Below are 22,698 nucleotides of genomic sequence, written 5' to 3'. Positions count from 1 at the left end.
GCTTGGACTCCTGCATTATTTATCCGCCCATTCCCAAATTTTACAAATCTGTTATTTTAATAACGCACGCAATCCTTTTCCTACTCTGTTCTCTGAAGACACCCTCGTCGCTTATTAAGAAGAGAGAGACAAGGACCTCTTAGGTGAGAAAAACGTGTCTTTAATCCCTCACCCTTAAGTGACTGGTAAAAGGGAGAGACCGGGTTTTAGACTCTGGGTAAAACTAAGTGGTGTCCAGAATTGTGAGTGTGAAGGACTTGGAACCTTCTGGATGCAGGAACCGGTTCCCTGGCACGTGCCCTTGGAGTCCAGCACCATTCCCGTCGCTGAGCCTCGGATGGGAGAGTCTGTTCTGTTAGGAGGGGGTCCTCGGCTTCCACAGGTCAGCCTTAACGGCAGGTGAGACCGCGGAGTCCTCGGTGCCCCAGCTGGTCGCTTCTGGGTGTCAAAGGGCAGAACAACTCTCCGCCATCAGCCCGTAACAAGAGTAGTGCTTGTTCTCTATAAGGAATTCACTTCCAGAAGTGAGTCCGGGGGCGCCTGGGTGGCTCAGGCGGTTGAGCGTCCGACTTCAACTCAGGTCCTGCTCTCACGGTTCGTGAGTTCGAGCCCCGCATCGGACTCACCGCTGTCAGCACACAGCCTGCTTGGGATTCTCTGTCTCCCTCTCTCTCTGCCCCTCCCCTGCTCATGCTGTCCCCCAAATAAATAAATATTACAAGAAAAAGAAGAAAGACGTGAGTCCATCAGGTATCTTGGGACCTAATGGCTAACATCTTAAGAGTAGTACCCGAAGCCCTCGTGACTCTTGTGACCTGCGGTCAGGGGGCTCCTCGACTCCTGATTAGCCGTCTCCCAAAACAAAACAAAAGACAGAACTTCGTCCGCTGGGACACTCTACCCTTGAGGTGTATGGAGGTCGTGGGGTCGGCCCTACGTAGCTGATTTTAAAAAGCTTTCATCTGCATAACGTGAAGGTGGGCCAGGCATCACGTAGAGTGTGTGCTGTTTCTAGCGACCTGGGGTTGGGAACTTCGGCGTTAAAACATCGCTTCGGTGGGAAAACTACAGGTTCCGAATCCTTACGGAGCTCTCATACTCCTGACTGGGTGATTAAGTCATTTTTATGACTATGTGATTTTCCACTCCCCCCTCCCCCCCCCACCCCCCCACCAGCCCTAGTCATGGAAGTAATTATCTTACCTCTGTTTTCATCTGAGGCTTCCCAGCCTGGCCGTGACATGTTTAATTGGAGAGATTCATCATCTTTCGTGGAAACCCCTTGGTGAGACGCTATTCAGCTACTTGGCCTTGGCCTTTCCTGTCACCGTCTGGCCGGCTCTGGCTCCCCACCGCTTCTGCGGTGACCTTTCGCCACCCTGCTTCCCTCGATTACGCTTCAAGGGGAGCGCCCCCGGCCCGCTCTGGGTTTCCGCCGTGGGGATCCTGGATTGCCGTCGCGCTTTGGCGTGCGTCCTGGTCGGTCCCTGCTTCCAGCTCCTCCTTGGTCTTCGCCGTGGCCTTCTGCTAATTTCTAACAGGAGGCCTCTGCTACCAACGGACAACAAGGGAAATTGCTCCAAATTGTCCCGCGACAGTCTCTCTCCATCGCGAGTGTGGGTTTCCCGTCCTTGACCATGTGCAAATAATTGAGGCCCTTTTGCTTTGGAATAAGGTGATGGCATGACAAAAAGAAAAGTTAAAAAAAGAAAAGAAAAAAGCAAGCTCCTTGCGATTGGGCGTCCTGGATCACATCCTGGAACGGTAAAGGGACATTAGTGGAAAACTCAATGGAACACAAATGAAGTCTGTGGTTTCCTGAATAATGTCACGCCGGTGTTCACGTCGTGGTTTTGACGAGAGTCCCACGGTTCCGTGAGCGGTTCGCGTCAGAGGAGACCCGGCGACGGGAACTTGGTGCTATCTTGGCACCTTCTCTAAAATTATCCCGAGGAAAAATTTTATTTATTTATTTATTTATTTTAAGTAGAGACTTTTATGGCCCTGGGGAAAAGGTGAGAGTTCTCTCTCGCCTCTAAATTGCTCCCTTAAAAACGGGCTTGGATCTGTCCTGGGAACAGGCTTGGAGTCAGCCCCATCCACGTTTGCCTCCCAGTCACCGCATCTCCAAGGTAGCAACCTTGGGAAAGTTCTCCAGTCTTCTTGAATGATACTTACCACAAAGGGGTATGGCCGGGAGCGAAAGCAGCCAGCATGCCCAGCGCTTGGCACGTAGCGAACACTGAGCCGGTGTTCTGGTCCCATCCCAGCCGCCTCCTCGGCCGCGCTCAGCACGTTCGGAAGACACGTCTTGTTTCAGCCCTCTGAACCTGGGGTTTGTGGGCTACGTAGGCCGACCCCAAAGTACGGCCTTGCAACTGTGCCAGGGGTCTGCGGCGTCCCCCTACGCGCTTCGCAAGTGTCCCGGGGATCCTCGTTGAGCAGGGGGCTTCTGGAATCAGCCAGGGGTCAGTTGCAGACAACAGAACCCACTCTAGCCCGTTTAAGGAGAGAAAGATTAATTACAGGGTGCTGGGTGGCTCACAAAATTGCTGGCAGGGTTGAAGGAGTCGACCTCTAGTCTGAGATTCCAGAAATAAGCCCAGCCTGAGGACCACTCTGGCCTCTTCCCTGGCGGAGACAAGAGGCAGCCACCACTTTAAGAAGCTGCCAAGCCAGGAAGCCGCCGCGGTTGCCTGAAGACTCTTGTTGTCTCCCCCGGTCACCCACAGCAGCCACCCAGGTGTCCCACGTCAGGCCGTCTCATGGGCCTCCCTTCCATACCGCGTATCGTGGCAGGAGAACCTGAGCGGGCAAAGCCTAGGTCACATCCAGGGCCCGGCAGCAAAGGAGTCTAGAAATGTCGTTTTAGCTTTACCCTCTCTGCATCACAGGAGGGCGTCTTGCAAGGGGTTTACTGGGTGATGAACCGAGCACCCCACAGTCCACGCCTTTGGATGCTTAATATTCACGCACACCCCTGTTTCCCCATCTAAACCTCCAAATGAAAACAGCAGCAGAAACACTCAGCTCCCACGCTGTGCAATGCGCCTCCCGCTCGTACAAACAGGTGCACGCTTAGCAACACGTCTTACTAGTCAGTATATCCATTTCCGTGCTCCGTGAGTTTCCCTTGGGTTCATTCGCAGTCTTAACTTGATAGCCTGAAGTCTGTGAATGAAAATCACACGGTTAACGACCCAGTCCCCGCCACCACGCCCACGTTGTCCATGAACAGGCACCGGAGTGGCTGGAAAGAGGCCGTGTGATTGCCCAGCTGACTCTCAGGAGCCTCCTTTGTATAGATGGGCTTTTGGTGAGCAGACAGCCCCACGTAGCCTGGCACCCGAGATCTACTCCAAGAGGACTACCCACAAACCTCTCCTTCAAACTTCCTTGTCATCCGTCCCTAACCTTGAACTTTTCAAGCCCTTGACCATCCTTAAGTCAAGAATGTTTAAGTAAAGAATATTTCTGAGTTCTTACTGTATGTCAGGCATGAACAAAATGGTGAAGGAGAACAAACCCAGGCTCCTGCCTTCATGGAGCCTCCTTCCTGGAGCTGGTCGCTGCCCACCAGTCCACGTAGATCTGTACTCCCAGTCACTTCTGTTATCGGGCAAAATGGATTACCAATGGACAGCTCAAAGCTGGCCCCTGGGGGGACTTCCCTTCCCCTTGCCTTTCATCACCAGCCTTCAGGAGGACTTCGATCCCATAGCACTGAACTTCTGGCTGGTTCTGTCATATCATCCAAGGCCAGGTGGAAACTCAGGCTCAGAGTCTTTACCTCTAAGACAAGGGTCATGGAGCCTCAGGGTGAGGCCATGGGGCAGGCAGAGGGGTTGGGGACTGTGCAGCAGGTGTGGGTGACCTGGAGTGTGAATCACCGGGTGACCAAATGAGAGAACTGGCAAAGACTTCAGGCCTGGACACTCAGCCAGAACTGGACACGGCACTGGGATCAGGCTGTGTGGGGTTCCCGCCCATGGAAAGGTTGCACAGGCAGATGGTGAGGTCCTCTTGGCCGCCATGACTCCCGACCACTTGAGCATTGCCCTCGCCATGGACTTCTCTCCATCCACCCCTCCTGGTGCTGCTGGGAGACCCTTCTCTGACAACATCTGGGACTCTGACATGCCCCTGCCCCACCAAAGCCAATTTGTGACCATCGGTTTGCTCCTTCTCCCCCTCCATCGCTCTTTCTTTGATATCTGCTCCGTTCTCTCATTCCCTGGCCTTGACTCTCTTGAGTCTCTCCAGTTTCTGGTTCCATCACTTGAGAGCTATCTGTTTTGATGTTTCCATCCTCTAGGACTGGGCTGGCCTGCAGGTCAAATCCAGCTGCGACCTGCTTTTGTGTAGCCCAAGATGACCAACAGGATTTAAAATTTTTAAAAATGGTTCCATGTTTAAGTGGTCACGAATTAGGGGCGCCTGGGTGGCTCAGTCGGTTGAGCGTCCGACTTCGGCTCAGGTCATGATCTCGCGGTCCGTGAGTTTGAGCCCCGCGTCGGGCTCTGTGCTGTGAGCTCAGAGCCTGGAGCCTGCTTCTTTGGATTCTGTGTCTCCCTCCCTCTTGGCCCCTCCCCTGCTCACGCTCTGTCTCTCTCAAAAATAAATACACTTTAAAAAATTTTTTTAACAAAACGATCACATATTAGGTGGTCATATAAGTACGTACATTACATCTTCAGTTTTGCCTCTTAGCCTATAAAGGCCTAAACCATTTCCTACTGGGCCCTTTCGAGAAGCATTTGTCAGACCCTGCTCAGGGCTGTCGCCTGCACAACTTCTGGCCCAGCCACCCCTTGTATCCAAGCTGTTCACCCCTGGATCCCAGCCAGGTCCTTCTGGAAGACCAGCTCCCTGCAGGCGGGCCCTGACCCCCCTGAAGGGGGCCCAGGCAGAAAGAACATCGGACTGGGTGTCAGGAGAAATTGCTTCCAGTCCCAGCGGTGGCCACCAGCTCCCTCTGTGTCTCTAAGTAACTCGAGGGCCCCCTCTGCCTCTGAGCCCCTCGCTGCCAAGCGGGGGATGAGCCATGAAGCGCGTTGCAAAGCTCCCAGAGCCGTGCCAATCCTCCTGGGACTGTCATCCACGTGACCACCAGGGACACACCGAGAGAGGGACACAGGCGGAGCGGAGGACTCAGGGTGCCTGTGGTTAATCCTTCATGCTGGGGCCTCCCGTGATGAGCCCTGCAGGTGCACGTGCACACGCACACAGAGGTGCACCCCACCCCCCACAGATGCGTGCGCCTGCTTGCAACACACACTGCACACACGTGCACACGCGCGTGCCCACGTCTAACACGCGTCACGGGCACAGACACACCTGCGCCCCATACGCACTCTGTGCAGACCCACATCGCAGACGGACGCACACAGCCCTCCGTCCAGCCTCTGTGGCTGAGAGCCCCACCAGAGTTCAGGGGCACATCCCTGGGGGTTCCCTCCTAGACTCTTGGCCTGACGAAGTCTCCTCGGGAACCAGAAAATTAAATTCGGGGTCATTTCTCTGTGCCGGATATTGGGCATAATTTGAGGATTACTGTGGGCAAGGAAAAGAGAATGGACATTTCTCTCTCCCTCTCTCTTTCTTTCTTTCTTTCTTTTTTTTTTTTTTTTAACTGAGCTTGAAAAGAAAAAGGCTGTTGTGTGGGGTAATGAGCCTTTTGGTGGGTGAGGTCAGGAGGAGGTGGGGCCCGGAGCAATCAGAGCCAGCATCTGAAGACGCAGCAAGTCTTGCCTTTTGGGGTCAGGGAAGGGGGTCAGTAATGCGGGGGCTATAAAGAAAGAGATTGCATTTAATTGGACAAACATCTTCTTACAATCATGTTTTGGCTGAAAGGCATGGCCGACCCTGACCAAAGGCCCAGGGGGCCGAACACAAAATGTGTATAGTCTGGGATGCCAGAACACCTCCCACAAGCAACATGTATCAAAACCCGAGTTTATGCAGGAGTTGGGGGGGGGGGAGCCAGGGAGGGAGCCATTTGTTTTATGAGTAATGCATTCGAGGTGTAATACCCTGATAACGCAATATTCACAGTTTGCTAGGCATTTCCACCGACATGATTTCCTTTGGTTCTCACAATAGATGTCAAAGGCATTATTGTATCTAACCCCCAAGACTATGTCTTGGGTACGGAAGAAAGAAAGGAGAAGAAAGGCCTCAAGGTGCAGAATACAGCAGGGCTGGAGAATGTTGAACCAAATCACTCAGTCCAGAGGTACCGGATAGGTTCACCTGGGTGACTGCCCCAAAGCACTGGGTTGAGGACCCTGAGGCCTGAATAAGCAAAGAGCTCCAAGATCCCTGGGTGTCCACCATGGCCGTGGTGGTGGTGGTGGGGGGTGCATATTTGGATTCCTTCCCTTTACCTTATTTGTCTTGTAAAGGGAGAGGATTGCTCTCCAGCTGGGTTTACGAATTCCCATGCTCACAGAACCCAGGTAGGAAACACAAATGAGAGACTTGGTCACTTGCAAAAACATTGCGGAAAAAAGTTTGGGGGCCCTGTCAGTCGTTGCCAGGTGGGTGTGGGCGCTCCGGGTCATACGTCTGACAGTTCTTAGATCACACAAGATTTCAGATTTTAATGTTGAGAGAAAGTCTTTTACGTGGCAACTAATTTGAATAATTAAAAAATACCTGTGCCGTGTGTGTGTGTGTGTGTGTGTGTGTGTCTTTAGGCTGGATGTGACCCAAAGGATTGCTTTGCATCCTTTACTCTAAATAATCCCCCAAGTTCCTTTTGGTTCAAAATTTCTGAATTCTGGGGCACCTGGGTGGCTCAGTGCGTCAAGCATCCAACTCTTGATTTCGGCTCAGGTCGTGATCTCATGGTTTGTGAGATCGAGCCCATGTCAGGCTCTGTGCTGACAGTGCAGAGCCTGCCTGGGATTCTCTCTCACTCCCTTTCTCTCTATTCCTCCCTTGCTCTCTCTCAATAAATAAACCAAAAAAAAAAAAAAATCTAAATTCTATGTGGGATGCAGACCCAGACACCATGCTGACGTGATATGTTTCTCAGTAGAGCCATCGTTCAAACCCTGGGCACTCACCCACCTGGCCTGAGAGCAGTTTGAGTACCTACGATGTGCCATCACCAGACTTTTATACACATTGTCTCACTCAAGCTTCACAGGGACTTCCAGCTGGCTCTCCTCGTTTTTCATGCCGCTAAAGACACAGGCTCAGAGAGGTTACAGACTTGCCCAAGGTTGCACAGCACAAAACCCAATCAAAATGTACTCCTTGGTGATTTTGCAAGCTTTCGGGTTTTGTGGGTGGAATTCCATGACATAATCAGCACTAGAGGAAAAAGATTCTCTGAACGCTGATAACTGCATAAAGCCGATGAGGACTTACACCCGATGTAGCATCTCGATCCCCTGTGGCATGCCCAGGGTTCAAAAGATTGTAACTCGATCCTCTTTGATGGATAACCCAGTAGGCGTTATCAGGGTTGGGCCAGTTCTGAGGCCCCTAGGCAAGCAGTCCCTTGGCTGACTTCCAGCCCATAAATTGTCCTAAAGGGCTGCCAGGTTTTGGCTGTTGGTGGAAGATCGAGAGGCCCTGAAAGGCAGTATCTTTCCCATCTGTTCCGCATTACGATGCTGTTAAATATTTCATGCTCTCCATTGTACCAACAAATAAAAGCAGAACTAATCTCTTTGTTTTAAGTTCCCTTGACTGGCATGGCTGGTGAGTAAGCAACATACGTATTTTCTCGCAACTGGAGGGGACTGGTTCTGCGGGAGGTTTGGAAAGAGAAAGGCTCTCACTCACGAAGCTGAGTGGGAAGTGTCCTGATGCTGATGGAGAGACAAAAATGACAGCTCCAGGGATGGGGGTGAGGAAGATGTTTTTCAGTTGTCTCAGCCATGGAGATGAGCGCCTGGGAGACAAGACTTTCTGGGGTGCACCCAGCTATCGCCCATCCATCCATCTGTCCTTCTGCCTGTCCGTCCATCTGTCCATCTGTCCACCCATCCATGCATCCACCCACGCAGGCGTCCATCCACCCGTGTGTCCACGTATCCATCTGTCCATATGTCCCTCCACCCATCCGGCCATCCATTCTTTCAGCCCCATTGTTGGAAGGCACCCAGGAGCCAAGGGGTGTACCTGGCATCTAGAAGCTGGAAAAGGCGTGGAGTGGATCCTCTCCTAGAGCCTCCGGAAGACAGACAGCCCTGCTGACACCTCAATTTTAGCCCCCTTTTTAGCCTTCTTATTAATCTTATTAAGATCATAAATCTGGGCTATTTCGAGCCACCCGGTGTGTGGCAGTTTGTTACAGCCCCAACAGGAAGCCAACACACAACCTCCCGGGGTCACGGCGGGCGTCGGATGAGCTAATATTTCAAAGCACTTAGCACAGTGCCCGGCACAGAGGAAGTGCTGGGAAACCGTCACGGCTCTTGCTCTGTTGTCACCACTGTCCTGATGTGCTGTGGGGGCAGGGAAATAACCAAGGAGTTTTTTATTAAAAATGCAGGGGCGCCTGGGTGGCTCCGTCGGTTGAGCGTCCGACTTCAGCTCAGGTCACGATCTCACGGTCCGTGAGTTCGAGCCCCGCGTCGGACTCTGGGCTGACGGCTCGGAGCCCGGAGCCGGCTTCCGTTTCTGTGTCTCCCTCTCTCTCTCTGCCCCTCCCCCGTTCATGCTCTGTCTCTCTCTGTCTCAAAAATAAATAAACGTTAAAAAAAATTTTTTTTAAATGCAATGCGTGCTTATCGAAACAAACCTGGTAGACAAAGACGGTGCGATTCCGTTGTTTTCTAAAACAATACCTGTGAGAGATGGGTTGATGACATTCATTGCCCCACTCCTCTCTCTATCCCCTCCCTTTCTGGGTGGGTTCCTCTGGATGGTTCTGGGCTTAGCCGGGTGACCTCGTTTGGGTTGGCAGCAAATGTGATGGTGAGCAGGGGTCTGGAAGCAAAGTGGTTAGATTTGGGGATGATTTGTCTGTACCCTTATTGCTACAAGAGACAAGCGGTCTAGAATAAAAGTCATAGTCGCTAGCAGCAACATGGACTGGGGACTTATTACATGCTGGATTCAGGACTAAGCCCTTTGTAGACACCAGTGTTTCTTACGGAATCACTCGGGTGAGAATCACCTAGGAGCTTGTCGCAATGGCCCAGCGTCCCAGCTTAGCTTCACGCAATCAGAAAAGCTGGAGGGGCCTGAGAACCTTCATCTTAGCCATCTCTCCCTTGACTCCTGGGCACCATGACCTCTGGGAACCACGATCACTCATCCTCACGTGTCAGCTTCGCAGCCCACCCGTAAGGCAGAGAGCCTCACACCCACTTTACAGATGAGGAAAGTGAGGCTCAGAGAAATAAGTTCGCTGGTTGGAGGTGGGGCCACGACTCGCCCCCAAGCATGGGTGATAATCAAAGACAAGCTCTGGGTCGGTCACCAAACGCTGCCCGCGGTGGCCGGGGCTGGCCCCACGAGGCTCCGCCCTCTGCCCGACACTCCGGGGGCCGCCGCTGGCGATGCCGGGGGCACGTCGTTCTGGGCCCCCCTGAAGCTGGGCCTGCTCCAGGCAGAGGTGAGAAGTGCCAGGGGAATGATGAAGTTGGGCCTCTTCCCTGAAATGGAAATTGTTGTTAAATAAGAACATAAATGTTTAATTACCCGCCGTGACTACTCTTTGCAGAACAACTTTGAGTCCAGAGTCAATAAGAACCGGGCTTAAAATAAACACAAGGCCCGGGTGCGAGTCCCACGCCTCCCAGTGCCCCCACTCCGGGCCTGAAGAGAAGCCTTTTATTGTGTCCTCACCCGCACGCGGCGCTCCCAGGTGACAAGGGGGCCAGGTACCTGGCCGCAGCCTCTGGCACCGTTAGTGGCCCCGACGTGAAAAATCTCACCTCTTGGCCGTGAAGGGCCCTCCCAGGACAGCCGCCCCCGTTGTGAGGGGTGTGGGGTGACAGCACCCCCGTTCCCCAGGCCGTTGGCGGCTCCTCACTGCCCCCCAGACGGGGCGGTGTTTCAGGGACTACGTGGAACGTTCTCTCCGTCACTCACACCCCTTCGCAGAAGCGAGGGAGCCCATCTCTTCACGGGGCGCGAAGGCCGCGTCTCACCTCCCGCGGGGCCTTTTCCGGCCTGGGCCCCAGCCGCGTCCCCTGCTCTCAGGGGCGCTCTTGCCCACGAAGGGGTCACTGGCGACGCAGCACGTCTTGGGAGAGCCCGCCAGCATGTAGCACTTCGTCACCTCCTCGGAGATCTGTCTCCCCGGGGCCCTTCTGCTCGAAGACTCATTCTCCACCTGAACTCTCTAAACACCACCGGACCTTGCAACCAATCCCGAGGACGTCTCTTCGCCCTTTTGTTATTTTCGACACGTGCCCCCTACCTCTGTTGCGTCTTCCTCCACGTTCCCTTTTGGGGGTGTTAGCCAGGACTGACACGTGTCGTTTGCCACCAAAGGCCAGCTGAGGGGCCGTTCCCGGTCCCAGGGATTGGGTCTTTGCGTCTGCCCCCCAGTCCCAAATCCCTTCAGCCTCTGGTTCCCACTAGGCCTCAACCAGAGAGCGCTCAGCCCCGCTGCCCTGGAGACAGCGGGGGGAGGCCTGCAGACATTTTTAGTTGTCACAACCGGGAAGGGAGTGCGTCCGGAATCCCGTGGGCGAAGGCCGGGACGCTGCTGACACCTTACAGAGCACAGGACCAAGGACAATCACCCCTGAAAGTCAACAGTGGCCAGAGCGAGGACCTCTGCTCTATTTACAGGTCCCGCCTGACTTTATCTGGCCCCGAATGTGAGGGTCTGACTCCTGAGTGCCCCCGCTTTGATTCGACCCTTGAGAACTTCCGTCGGCCTCCACTTAAAGCCCGCAACCCACCTTTGGGCATCCCGTGGCTCTCTGTTGATGCTGACTACTCGCCCCAGCGCCCGCCTGCTCCCCGGCACCATCGCCACATAGTGGGACATCGTCCCACCGCACACAGAGGGTCCAGCCCACGCACCTGCCCTCCCGCAGCGCCGACCTCGCCCCTCGGGCCCGACGGCACCCAGGTCTTGGCGAAGACCAGCTACCCTCACCGTGTTCTGCCATGAAGGACACCCTCCCCCCCCCCCCGGGACAAGGTTTTCTGGCCCCAGGACAGTGTCCAGCTCAGGCTGGACACCCCCCACCCCGCTCCCGGCTGCACCCATTCATTTCGCAGGCGACCGGAGGCTCAGTTCCCTGGAGCTCCAGTGTGGGGGCGAGCCTGACGGTGGAATGAAAAAACTTGGTGACCCATGCCTAAAAATAAAAATATTATTCAATTGTCGTGTCTGACAGACAGAGCGCCTGACGCAGAAAGCAAAAGCCATGGCAACTGGGGAAACACACTGGAAACCCTCTCACGTGGGTGCGCTGAAACAGATCTCAGCTGGGCCTTCTGGACCCGGACGATGGACGGGCCTCTTCGCTGCTCTCTGGTTTCTGGGCTTGGAGGGGGTTGGCCGTGGGCGCGTGGGAAAGAGGAGAAAAGCAGTGGGCCCCCCTCGGCTGGTCCCGTGTATTCAGGCTTCCGCTGCCTTCTTGGGATGTCCCCTGTTCTTGGGTGGAAAGCGGCTTTGGACACGATTTCCGCTAGAATAGTGGGGACCTGGAAGATGAGAACGAATACCCCATTTTTGTCCCCAGTTAGAGAGATACTCTTTCCTTTTGTACCCCCGGGAGAGTGTGGACTCTGGACCAGCACTTTCTTGCCTCTAGGCCTTGCTTCTGCTAAATGCCTCGCCCAAAACGCCCTTTCTTGCCACTTCTGCACACCTGAGTCTGACCCCGCCTTCTGGACTCCGCTAAAACGTCACTGCCTCCAGGAAGGATTTCCAGATTTTTTTCAGTCTGCCAGCCCTGTCCCCAACCATCCACAGGCAGCAGCGGTCTCTGTCCGCCGGGCTTCCCACGGCACTTCATCAACGCTTATATTATGCCCCTTAACTCAGCAAGGCGGGGCCAAGAGCAAAGTGGATGTGAAGTCAGGTAAACCAGCTCGAATCCTGACTCTGTTCCTAAGCAGCTGTGTGCCTTTGAGCACTTAACTTCTCCACGCCTTGATTTCCTCACCTATAAAATGGACCCAAAGCCTACCTTGTAGAGCTGTTGTGATTTTTTTTTTAATTTTTAAAAATGCTTATTTATTTTTGAGACAGAGACAGACAGAGTGCTAGGGAGGGAGGGGCAGAGAGAGAGGGAGACACAGAATCCGAAGCAGGCTCCGGGCTCTGAGCCGTCAGCACAGAGCCCGACACGAGGCTGGAACCCGTGAACCGGGAAATCGTGACCTGAGCCGAAGTCGGACACTTAACTGACTGAGCCACCCAGGCGCCCCTGGGGTTGCTGTCATTTTAAAGTGGCAAACTATGAGCAACTGCCTGCACAAAGCAGTCGCCCAAAAATGCCAGCCGTCAGTATCAGCAACCTTCAGGCAGAAAGCGTGAGCTCTGGATTTGAGGCTGGCTTCACCACCCAATAGGTTTTAGGGATTGAATTGTGTCCCCTCCCAAAAGATACGGTTGAAGTCCTAATCCCCAGTATCTTAGAACGTGACCTTATTTGGAGTGCGGGTCGCTGCAGACGTAACTAGTTAAGATGAGGTCACAATAGGGGCACCTGGGTGGCTCGGTCATTGAGCGTCTGACTTCGGCTCAGGTCATGATCTCACAGTCTGTGAGTTTGAGCCCCGCGTCGGGCTCTGTGCCGACAGCTCGGAGCCCGGAGCTGCTTCGGATTCTGTGTCTCCCTCTCTCTCTCTGCCCCGCCCCTGTTCATGCTCTGTCTCTCTCTGTCTCAAAAATAAATTAAAAAAAAACATTAAAAAAAAAAAAAAGATGAGGTCACAACAGAGTAGGTTGGGCCCCAATCCAATACACCCCCAGACCAGGCGGTGAGGAGGTCATCTGCTGTTTTTATCTGCCCTACCTCCCTTCCCATTGCTACTTAAAATAGGTGCTTCCTTCCTTGAACTGCTCTGTCCTCCATCCATGTGATTCCAGGACACCTGCCAATCTGGTACCTTGGCCAAGAGGGCGGTCACGTGACCCAGGCCTGGCCCATCAGAGCTCCCGTCTCTCTGGCCACACCAAGGTGGTCGTACAGGCAATGCAGGTGACTATCAGGACCAATGTCACCCGGGGACTTCCAATACGGAGGGTGGGAGAGAGAAGGCCTACCTTCAAGGTGGCTGAGCTGGGGTGACAGACACCTGCACTCTCTGTGCCTGTGACACTGTCTCCCCTTACTGCACGGAGAAACTCACCTACAGCAAGAAAAACTAGCTCTACACACAGAGGGCAGCAGACGGGCATGGTGTGTGTGTGTGTGTGTGTGTGGCAAAGGGAAACTGAGGCCCAACGGTATTAGCAGAGTCGGCAAGCCAGCCCCATTCATGAACTCTCAGTTGCATCAATCAATAAATCCTCATTTTGGGGGCTCCTGGGTGGCTCAGTCAGTTGAGCATCCGACTTCGGCTCAGGTCACAATCTCGCAGTCTGTGAGTTCGAGCCCCGCGTCGGGCTCTGTGCTGACAGCTTGGAGCTGCTTCGGATTCTGTGTCTCCCTCTCTCTCTGCCCCTCCCCCGCTCACGCTCTGTCTCTCTCTCTCTCTCTCTATCAAAAATAAATAAACATTAAAAAAAAGTTAAATAAATCCTCATTTTTACTTTAACTGTTTTGAGTTGGAATTCTGACATCCACAGTGAGAAAATCCTGCTCAAGCCAGGAGGGTTGGTTGACATGAAGGGACAGGGAAACCTCTCTGGAGAGAGCAGGCCCGGGCACCAAGAGGTCCCAAGAAAGAGTGACCACGTGCCCCCCCCCCCCCCCCCCCGCGCCCGGTGCCTGCAGGGAGGGCCTTGTCTGGAGGGGTGTTTGGTGTAGGGGTCAAGGTCGGGGGGTTTACAGGAATGCCTGTCTGGTCATCCAGTCGAGGCCTCAAACCCACACTCTGGACTCCTTCCCAGAACCAGCACCTTCCCCTCCCACACCGAGCTTTACCCACACCGCCGTCTTAGGTAATGTGGGAGTAGAAATGCCGGATGATTTCCTTTCTGGAGACGGACCCAGAGCACAGGGGGAGGAACCAGCCCCAGACCAGAGGCCAGATGCCTTTTCTTCTAAGACAGATGTGAGGGAGGAACAAGGGAGAGCTATTGGACATAAGCTGTAGGTGTCCAAAGGCTGGGAGTGACAGCCACTTCTGTGTCAACTGACTGGGCCATGGGGCACCCAGACCTCTGGCCCAATACCCTGGATGTGTCCGGGAGGGTGTTTCTGGATGAGATTAACATTTGAATCAGTAGACGGAGTAAAGCAGATGATCCTCCATAATATGGTGGGCCTCCTCTAAGTAGTTGAAGACCTGAATAGAACAAAAAGACTGAGGAAGAAGAAATTCCACGTGCCTGCCTGCCTGAACCGGGACATCGGTCTTCTTCCCTCAGACTGGAAGCGACACAAGGCCCTCCTGGTTCCCAGGCCTTCGGACTCGGCCAAGAACTCCACCAGCAACTCCCCTCTGTCTCCTGCTTGCTGACTGCAGATCTCAGGGCTTCTCAACTGCCTCCATAGTTGCGCGAACACGTTCTTTACAGCAAATCTCCTTCTCGCTACGTATCTATGTCCCACTGGTTCTCTTTCTCTGGACAACCTTGACTAACACGCCAGGCATGAGGGACACACCCAAGAGCCCCTTGTTTCTGTCTGTGACTTGGTGGTTACGTCTTCTCCTGGGATGGAGAGGCTGGGAGGGGAGGGGGGTTTCTAGATTGGGGGAAGCCGGGGAGAGCAGGTGGAAAGACAAGGAGTCGGGCATGACCCAGATTCGCCCAGATGATCACGAAGAGGACGGGGCCCAGGTGACGGAGACCATGGGTGTTCAAGTGAAATCAATCACACTTCGACAGCACTCAGAGGCCAGGGAAGGGGCGAGGAAGACAGGGCGGGCTCCAAACTGCGGCCCAGATGCCTTGCAGCCAGCTGACCTTGCTTGGGCTGGCTTCTCCAGTGTTTGGAGTCTCAACATTTTTATCTGCACCTCGGTCAGGGGAAGTGAACGGGAAAGGCCCCTCTGGGTGTCGATTCATTAGGACTCGAATGACACAAGGGTGTGAGTGTCGGGGTCCTGGGGGTGGGCGTCAGGGCGGGGTGAGCGGCTGCACCGAGGCCCTGGGACGACCCCTCAGTGGACCTGAGGAAGAGCGGGAAGGCCGCCACCTGGGCCCCGTGTCCCCAGGTCAGCCATGCTCACGGTCTCCCCTCACCCGGGTCTCTGCCCGACTGTGCCCTTGTCCCAGAGGCTTTGCTGGCCGCCCTTCTCACATAGCACCCCCCGACCCCCATCTCACAACAGACCCCCAGCCTTTACCTGGTTTGTAGAGTTTCTCATGGTTTCTTTGACCTACAGGTTCGCCCGTCATTACTCTTATCTTCCCCACAGATCGTAAGCCCCGGGAAGACAGGGACATTGGTTGGCTCTCAGAGTGCCCAGAGCCTCGCCCAGGGCCTGGCACATCCCAGGCCTCCAAGATTAGTTCTTGGGGAGGCTGGCGGGAGGTGGCACGGGGCCTTGTAAGCTGCAGGAGGGCTGGGTTCTTCCACATTCTAGAATTGGGCCATTGGAGGGGTTTGAGCAGGGTACACATGATGGGCTTTATGCTCTGACAAGGCCCTTCTGGCTGTCATTGGGAGAGGTTGTAGGGGCACGAGAAGCAGCAGGGAGCCATGGGGAGTCCAGGAGAGAGAGGACTGAGGGGGATCTTGGACTCTGAATGCACAAGAGCCAGACTCGCAGGCCAGCTGAAGGGGACACTGAGTACCCCCCCAGACAGTCTTTCCGGGGCAGAGGTGGGCACTAGACCAGCCTCCCTCCCGGGGCAGAGCCGGGCTCGTGGAGGGAGCGAATGGGGGCTGGGGTAAAGCCAAAACACCTGTGAGAGGTGCAGGGTGGGGACATAGAGACCTGCCCCCAGGAGCCCAGGGCTAGGGACAGAGGCAGGTGGAGGCAGAAGTAGGTTTTCAGGAGGCACACACAGTCCCACTACGGATGCTAGAACAGCAGTTCTCGCTCTGACTTTTGCCACAGGGATATCTATGCTTAGTACTAAAGAATTCTTAGTACTTAGTACTTGGGGACAAGAATTCTTTTCCTGTGCTGCCCTAACCTTCAACTTATTTATTTATCTTTTTTTTTTTTTTAACGTTTATTTACTTTTGAGACAGAGAGAGACAGAGCATGAACAGGGGAGGGGTAGAGAGAGAGGGAGACACAGAATCTGCAACAGGCTCCAGGCTCTGAGCGGTCAGCCCAGAGCCCGACACGGGGCTCGAACTCACGGATCATGAGATCATGACCTGAGCCAAAGTCGGACGCTTAACCGACCAAGCCACCCAGGCGCCCCTATTTATTTATCTTTTAAGTTTATTTATTTTAATAGAGAAAGAGAGAGAGAGAGAGAGAGGGGGACAGAGCATGTGTACATGTGAATGAGAGAGGGGCAGAGAGAGAGAGAGGGAGAGAGAGAGAATCCCAAGCCGGCTCTGCGCTCAGCATGGAGCCCGACGTGGGGTCCGATCTCGCGAACCGTGAGACCATGACCTGAGTCAAAATCCAGAGCCAGAAGCTCAACAGACTGAGCTGCCCAGGTGCCCCTCAATTTATTTTGATCCTATGAAAACTGTTGGGTTGTTCAGATTCCTTAAAGCCAAAGACAAGTGATCGGCTGTAAGAGTTTCACTTGTCCCCAACGCTTTCGTGGACAGCCAAGACTAGAGGCGATGGGGTGGGTCCCCATCTGGTGGTCCCCCTGCTCACGCCTTTCCTAGGTGGGGGCCATGCCGCAGATACCCTGACCCAAGACCTGTCTTCACCATATTTGACCTCAGACAACCCCCCGGAGCCCCCGGGGTTACTGTGAGAGCTAGCAGAAGTCCCGCCAGGCCCAGAGAAAGTGACCAGTACCTGTTAGTCTCCTCTGCCTCTCAGCCTGCCTTTAAAAGCCTGGACGGCCTTGGAGGACAGCGATAGAGCGGAACGGTGCTCGGTGAATTGAATCGACTCGGGGAGACAAACACCCCGGAGAACATGATTTGATAAACTCACCCTGTTTGGGAGGCTCTGGCTTCCCTAATTGTGGGGAAACCAAGATATTGAAATTTGATGAGCCTCTCCTCTTCCCCAAGGGCTGTAAATTCTGCCAACAAGTTCCCAGCTAATAAATGTTCGTCCTGTGGAACGTTAGCATTCTCTTGAACAATAAAAGTGACCCTTTGGCCTCGCTTATCACATTTCACGATTGAGTCAGGCCTCAGTGATGGGCCGGTCTGGAGGTCACAGAAACATCTGCTCAAAAGCAGAAGATAATGCCCCCTCCAGACAAGGGTTTCAGACAGAATCCTGACTGCACTCTCCCCGCTGATACACTTCCTTAGAAACTCTAATCTGATTTGGGCCCCGAAGGAGAAAATTAAAACCAGAAATGAAGGCGCACATGCGATATTTTGGTTTGTTTTGTTTGTTTGATTTGTACGTGCACTTTATTTATTTTTTTTTTTAATTTTTTTTTCAACGTTTATTTATTTTTGGGACAGAGAGAGACAGAGCATGAACGGGGAAGGGGCAGAGAGAGAGGGAGACACAGAATCGGAAACAGGCTCCAGGCTCTGAGCCATCAGCCCAGAGCCCGACGCGGGGCTCGAACTCACGGACCGCGAGATGGTGACCTGGCTGAAGTCGGACGCTTAACCGACTGCGCCACCCAGGCGCCCCGACATTTATTTATTTTTGAGAGACAGAGAGAGGCAGAGCATGAGCCGGGGAGGGGGAGAGAGAGAGACACGCACACAGAATCCGAAGCAGGCTCCAGGCTGTGAGCTGTTTGTTAGCACAGAGCCCAATGCAGGGCTCGAACCCACAAACCACGAGACGCTGACCTGAGCTGAAGTCGGACGCTCAATCGACTGAGCCACCCAGGCACTCTGGAAATATTTTTATTGATGCACATAAAGTTTCAGTTTTATGAGCAGGAGAGGGGACATGAATTCTCCCTGAGCACACACCGTCTGTCTTGTCTGTGGCTCGATCCCAGCCCCTGGCACAAGGCTGGTCCCTAACTGACGCTCACCCAAAATTTGCCCAAGAGATGAAATTAAGCCATTACCACAACCCTCCTGATCAGTTTGGCAAAAATCACAATGCACTTTCGTCCCTGTGTCAACGGAAAGCCCCAAACAGGGGCACCTGGACGGCTCAGACGGTTAAGCCGCTGACTCTTTGGCTTTGACTCAGGCCACAGTCTTGTGGTTTCATGGGTTTGAGCCCTGCGTGGATCTCTGCACTGACAGTGTGGAATCTGCTTGAGATTCTGTCTCCCTCTCTCTCTGCCCCTCTCTTACTCGTGCTATCTCTCTCTCTCTCTGTCAAAATAAATACACGTTAAAAACAAAATAAAGAAAGAAAGAAGGAAAGCCCCGAACAACTCAAGTGCAGTAGGTGTGGGCTTCAGAGCCGACCTTGGCCTCCAGCACGGTGCTCAGACCCTCCCATTTCCATAGCTAGGTGGGGGCTGCCTCCCTACGGTGGGCTAGTTGTCTTCTCCCTTCTCATTTGAGGAATGTCACACACTCAGTGACACAGGTGCCTTCAGTTAATTCTTTGTCTGTTACATCTCCAGGCACCGTGTCTGCAGAAATGTCTACTAAATTCCTAGGAAGAGTTTCAAAGTCAAGGGAGCCATGCACTTTCAGCTGAGTATTAGAAAGAGCACAGGACCGGGGCGCCCGGGTGGCTCCGTCGGTGAAACGTCCAGCCTTGGCTCAAGTCACGATCTTACGGTTTGTGAGTTCAAGTCCCACGTCGGGCTGTCTGCCGTCAGCACAGAGCCCGCTTCAGATCCTCTGTTCTCCCCCCCCCCCGCCCCTCCCTTGCTCTCTCGCTGGCTCTAGAATAAATAAATAAATAAATAAATAAACAAACAAACAAATAATGAAAATAAAAATAAAGAAAGAGTACAGGACTGCTAGACGGGGAATTAAACCTGAGTAACACTGGTCAATCAAAGTGACGGAAGGAGAAAGGCAGATGAAAGTTACGGGCAGGAAGTCAAGACACTCGGACAGCCGGACACTGTATTTTTAAATATTGCATGAGAACGGCAGAAGAAGGAGGTCTGTGAAGTCGGAAGGGTTGTCTGAACCGAACTTCCCGGGAAAGGTTCGTGAAAATGATGTTAACGTTCAAATGAGCATTCACAAATTATCAGGGGGCAATCCTATATCAAGTTATTACAAGGCAAAAGAGAATAAGGAGCAGAATCGTAAACCTGCAGACAAGGCAAACCAGAAGGACACTCACGCAAGTTGATCAAAGTGGAAATGGACCATTAAAAAAGAAAAAACCCTGAAAGTCAAGAATATGATACAAGGCACACAAAAACATGCAAAGTATGTCTCAACCCCCCCCCCCCAACAAAGTGAGGAGACAGAACTCAAGAATTGGAAATAGAAGAAACAATCATTTTAGACATGAAGACAGAACTAGAAGAAAAAGCAGCCCAGAAAACGCCCTACGAGAAACGGAAGATGAAAAGCAGATACATTTTGAAAAATAAAAAATGGAGGGACGCCTGGGTCGCTCAGTCGGTTAAGCCTCTGACTCTGGTTTTGGCTCAGGTCATGATCTCAAGGTTCGTGCGTTAGAGCCCCGCAAGGGGCTCTGCGCTGATGGAATGGAATCCTGCTTGGGATTCTCTCTCTCTCCATCTCTCTGCCCCTCCCCTGCTTACTCGCTCTCTCTCGAAATAAATAAACTTACAATATGTTTTTAACTAAATGTAAAAAATAGAGACAAAGAAGATGTGGAAGGCAGCGACAAATATAAAAAGACATAATTCAAGACCACTTAATTGAAAGAAAAATACCTGAAGCTCCACACTGAAAGAGACACGGGGGCCCAAGAACATGAACCAGAACAGGCAACAGCAAGGCATAGTCTACTAAAACCACAGGCGCTAAAGAAAAAGGAAAAGTCCTTTGGAAGCTTAGAGACAAAGCGCATGTGACGTCTAAGGTAAAGAAAACGGGATTGCTGCAAAATTTTTTTAAACATCAACGATTTATACCCGAAAATGTAATAGGATACACAAGAGGAGACAATGTGAGCTAAAGATTTTACATTCGGGGAAAGCGATTTTCAAACGCAGAGTGTATAAAGATAACAGAAACTGTCGTCAACGTGCATGAATCGGAAAACATTGCCCCGTTATTCCTTCTGAAGAAACCTACTGGAGAATGAGTGGGGGATGATCAAAATAGTCAAGAGGCATCCACAGCTGGACGTGGTGAACATCGAACAGATGCGTATGTATCGACCTACCGGCCATTATGTTCTGACGACGGAGCTCTAGACCAACAACCACAGAACAGGGGGAAAAGAGGGGGAAGCGTATGTAGAAACGCTTTTAACTGTGGTCAGTAATCAGAGCTGGTGGTTGGCTGTGACTATTATCGTGGCTGGCGTGCGTATGAGATCACGTAAAGGAAGGATTATGGGATATTTGAACGCTAACATCCGTGTGATCTTGGGGAGACGCTTACTAGGGAAGAAAGAAGGGATGTGGTAGAGAAGAAGGTAACTCACTCAGACAAAAATAAACACTCTGTGGTTTTGCTTTGGCATAGCAATATCAGTATGCACTCAGGAGGCACTGTCTGCATATTGTCCATTTCCCAGCCCTGTTCACTGAGAAGACAGAGAAGCAATGCCCATCTGCAGTCATTAGCTCAAATAAATGCTAGACCTAAATGTAAGAGCTAACACTGTAGAAGTCCTTTAAAAAAAAAACAAAAAAGGGGCGCCTGGGTGGCTCAGTCGGTTAAGCGTCCGACTTCCGCTCAGGTCACGATCTCACGGTTCATGGGTTCGAGCCCCGCGTCAGGCTCTGTGCTGACGGCTCAGAGCCTGGAGCCTGTTTTGGATTCTGTGTCTCTCTCTTTGCCCCTCTCCCGCTCGCGCTCTGTCTCCCTCTGTCTCAAAAATAAATAAACGTTAAAAACAAAAAACATAGAAGAAAATCTCTGACCTCGAGGGTAGGAAAGAGTTCTTAGGATACAAAAAGTACTAACCATCAACGAAAAAAATAATTGATCAATTGGATTTCACTACGTTGAAAACTTCTGCTTTTTGAAAGATACCACTGAGATAGGAGATGGATGGGAAATTTCTACACCACCTGCTCAGTTTTGCTAGGAACCTAAAACTGCTCCAAAATGTAAAGTATATTTTTAAAAGAGTTTTCAGTCAAAGAAGAGACCAAAGCTTGGCATCATTTTATAGGAAAACTTTATTATTCCAATTTTGTATTAAAACAATAGTGAAATTTTAAGGGCCGACAGTGCAGGAAGAGTAGTTTGGGGCCATCGTTGATGGGACGTTTTGTGGCCTCTCTGCTGAGGGGCCCTCTCTCACGGAAGAGATGTTCACTTCCAAGCAAGGTCCGGTTTTATAATATTTTGGTTCCCAAGAAGGATATAAGGATATAATGTCTTTCCTAAGGTTGTCTAGCTCACACACTCTTTCCTACCACTATTTTGTCAGCTATCGCCCTGTTTATTTAACTATTTGAAAGCTCGTGATAGCTTTTGTGCCTAGAGTGAACAACTTTGACGCACAGTTACTGCAGTACGTTTATGCAATAACAAAAGCACATTTTTACCTCAACTGATTGACAAAATTCCAGCATATAAAGCACAAAAGAGATTCCCACTCCAAGTTACATCAAGAAGGCTTGCTAATACTTCACGGTGGATGGTTAGCTGTTAAGAAATCTGAATGCCATGCCTTGTTCCTATCACTGCTCTTGTTATGATTAGATATGAGACAATCGTATGATTGTTGATCACACAAGTTCAGGGATTCCAGAAATGACATTGAAGTTAGCATCAACTATTTGACCTTCCAAAAGTCAAGCCAAAGCTGAGGTCAAATATCAGATTTTGGCTCACTCCCAAAAAGCTGATGTTGACCTTCAGCGTGTCGCCAACTTACTCTTACCTACAATGTTTGATTTTTATTTATAAGAAGCATGTATTTCTTTATAATTTTGAACAGATATTTCTATTAAAATCACACGTTAAAAATGCTAGCTGTCTCCCACTCCTCCAGAAAAAGCAAGTATTGGTAAGAACATTGCATTGGATCTCTAAGTAATTCCCAACCTTTTTGAATACTGAAAAGAAAAAAAAACCCACACCATTATTACACTAAAAAGAAGTGAATTCATGATATGTATACTATGATAAAGCTGTTGACAATTTTTAAAAAAATGCTAGAAGGGAATAGAGCTTTTTTTTTTTTCCTAATTGTAAAAGCAACAGCAACAAAGACACCATTCAGGTATTGAAAAGGCAACAGGGCGTCTGGGTGGCTCAGTCAGTTGGTCATCTGACTCTTGGTTTTGGCTCAGATCATGATCTCACAGTTTGTGGATTCAAGCCCCACATCGGGTTCTGTACTGGCAGCGCAGAACCCGCTTGGGATCCCCTCTCTCCCTCTCTCTCTGCCCCTCCTCCACTCGTGTTGTCTCTGTCTCTCTCAAAACGAATGAATACAAAAAAAAAATTGACAAGGCAAGGCACAAACTGGGAGACAATACTTGCGATGCATCTACCCAACAAA

General features: G+C 51.8%; 1 long non-coding RNA gene across 2 annotated transcripts; it reads right to left on the bottom strand.

Annotated features, from left to right (window-relative positions):
* Positions 1–11,283: 11,283 nt before the first annotated feature.
* On the bottom strand, positions 11,284–17,216 carry LOC123584271. 2 transcript variants are annotated; one of them, XR_006705292.1, is made up of 3 exons: positions 17,128–17,216; positions 14,276–14,388; positions 11,284–11,631 (listed from the first exon to the last, which is right to left on the bottom strand). It is a non-coding gene; the product is annotated as an uncharacterized LOC123584271 (long non-coding RNA). The 2 variants fall into 2 exon arrangements; XR_006705291.1 differs by lacking the exons at positions 14,276–14,388; positions 17,128–17,216 and adding an exon at positions 16,987–17,121.
* Positions 17,217–22,698: the final 5,482 nt, after the last annotated feature.

Source organism: Leopardus geoffroyi, chromosome B3 (assembly GCF_018350155.1).
Source record: "Leopardus geoffroyi isolate Oge1 chromosome B3, O.geoffroyi_Oge1_pat1.0, whole genome shotgun sequence".
Lineage (NCBI taxonomy): Eukaryota > Metazoa > Chordata > Mammalia > Carnivora > Felidae > Leopardus > Leopardus geoffroyi.
Note: the sequence above shows the minus strand (reverse complement) of the source record. Positions and strands in the feature narration are given on the sequence as shown.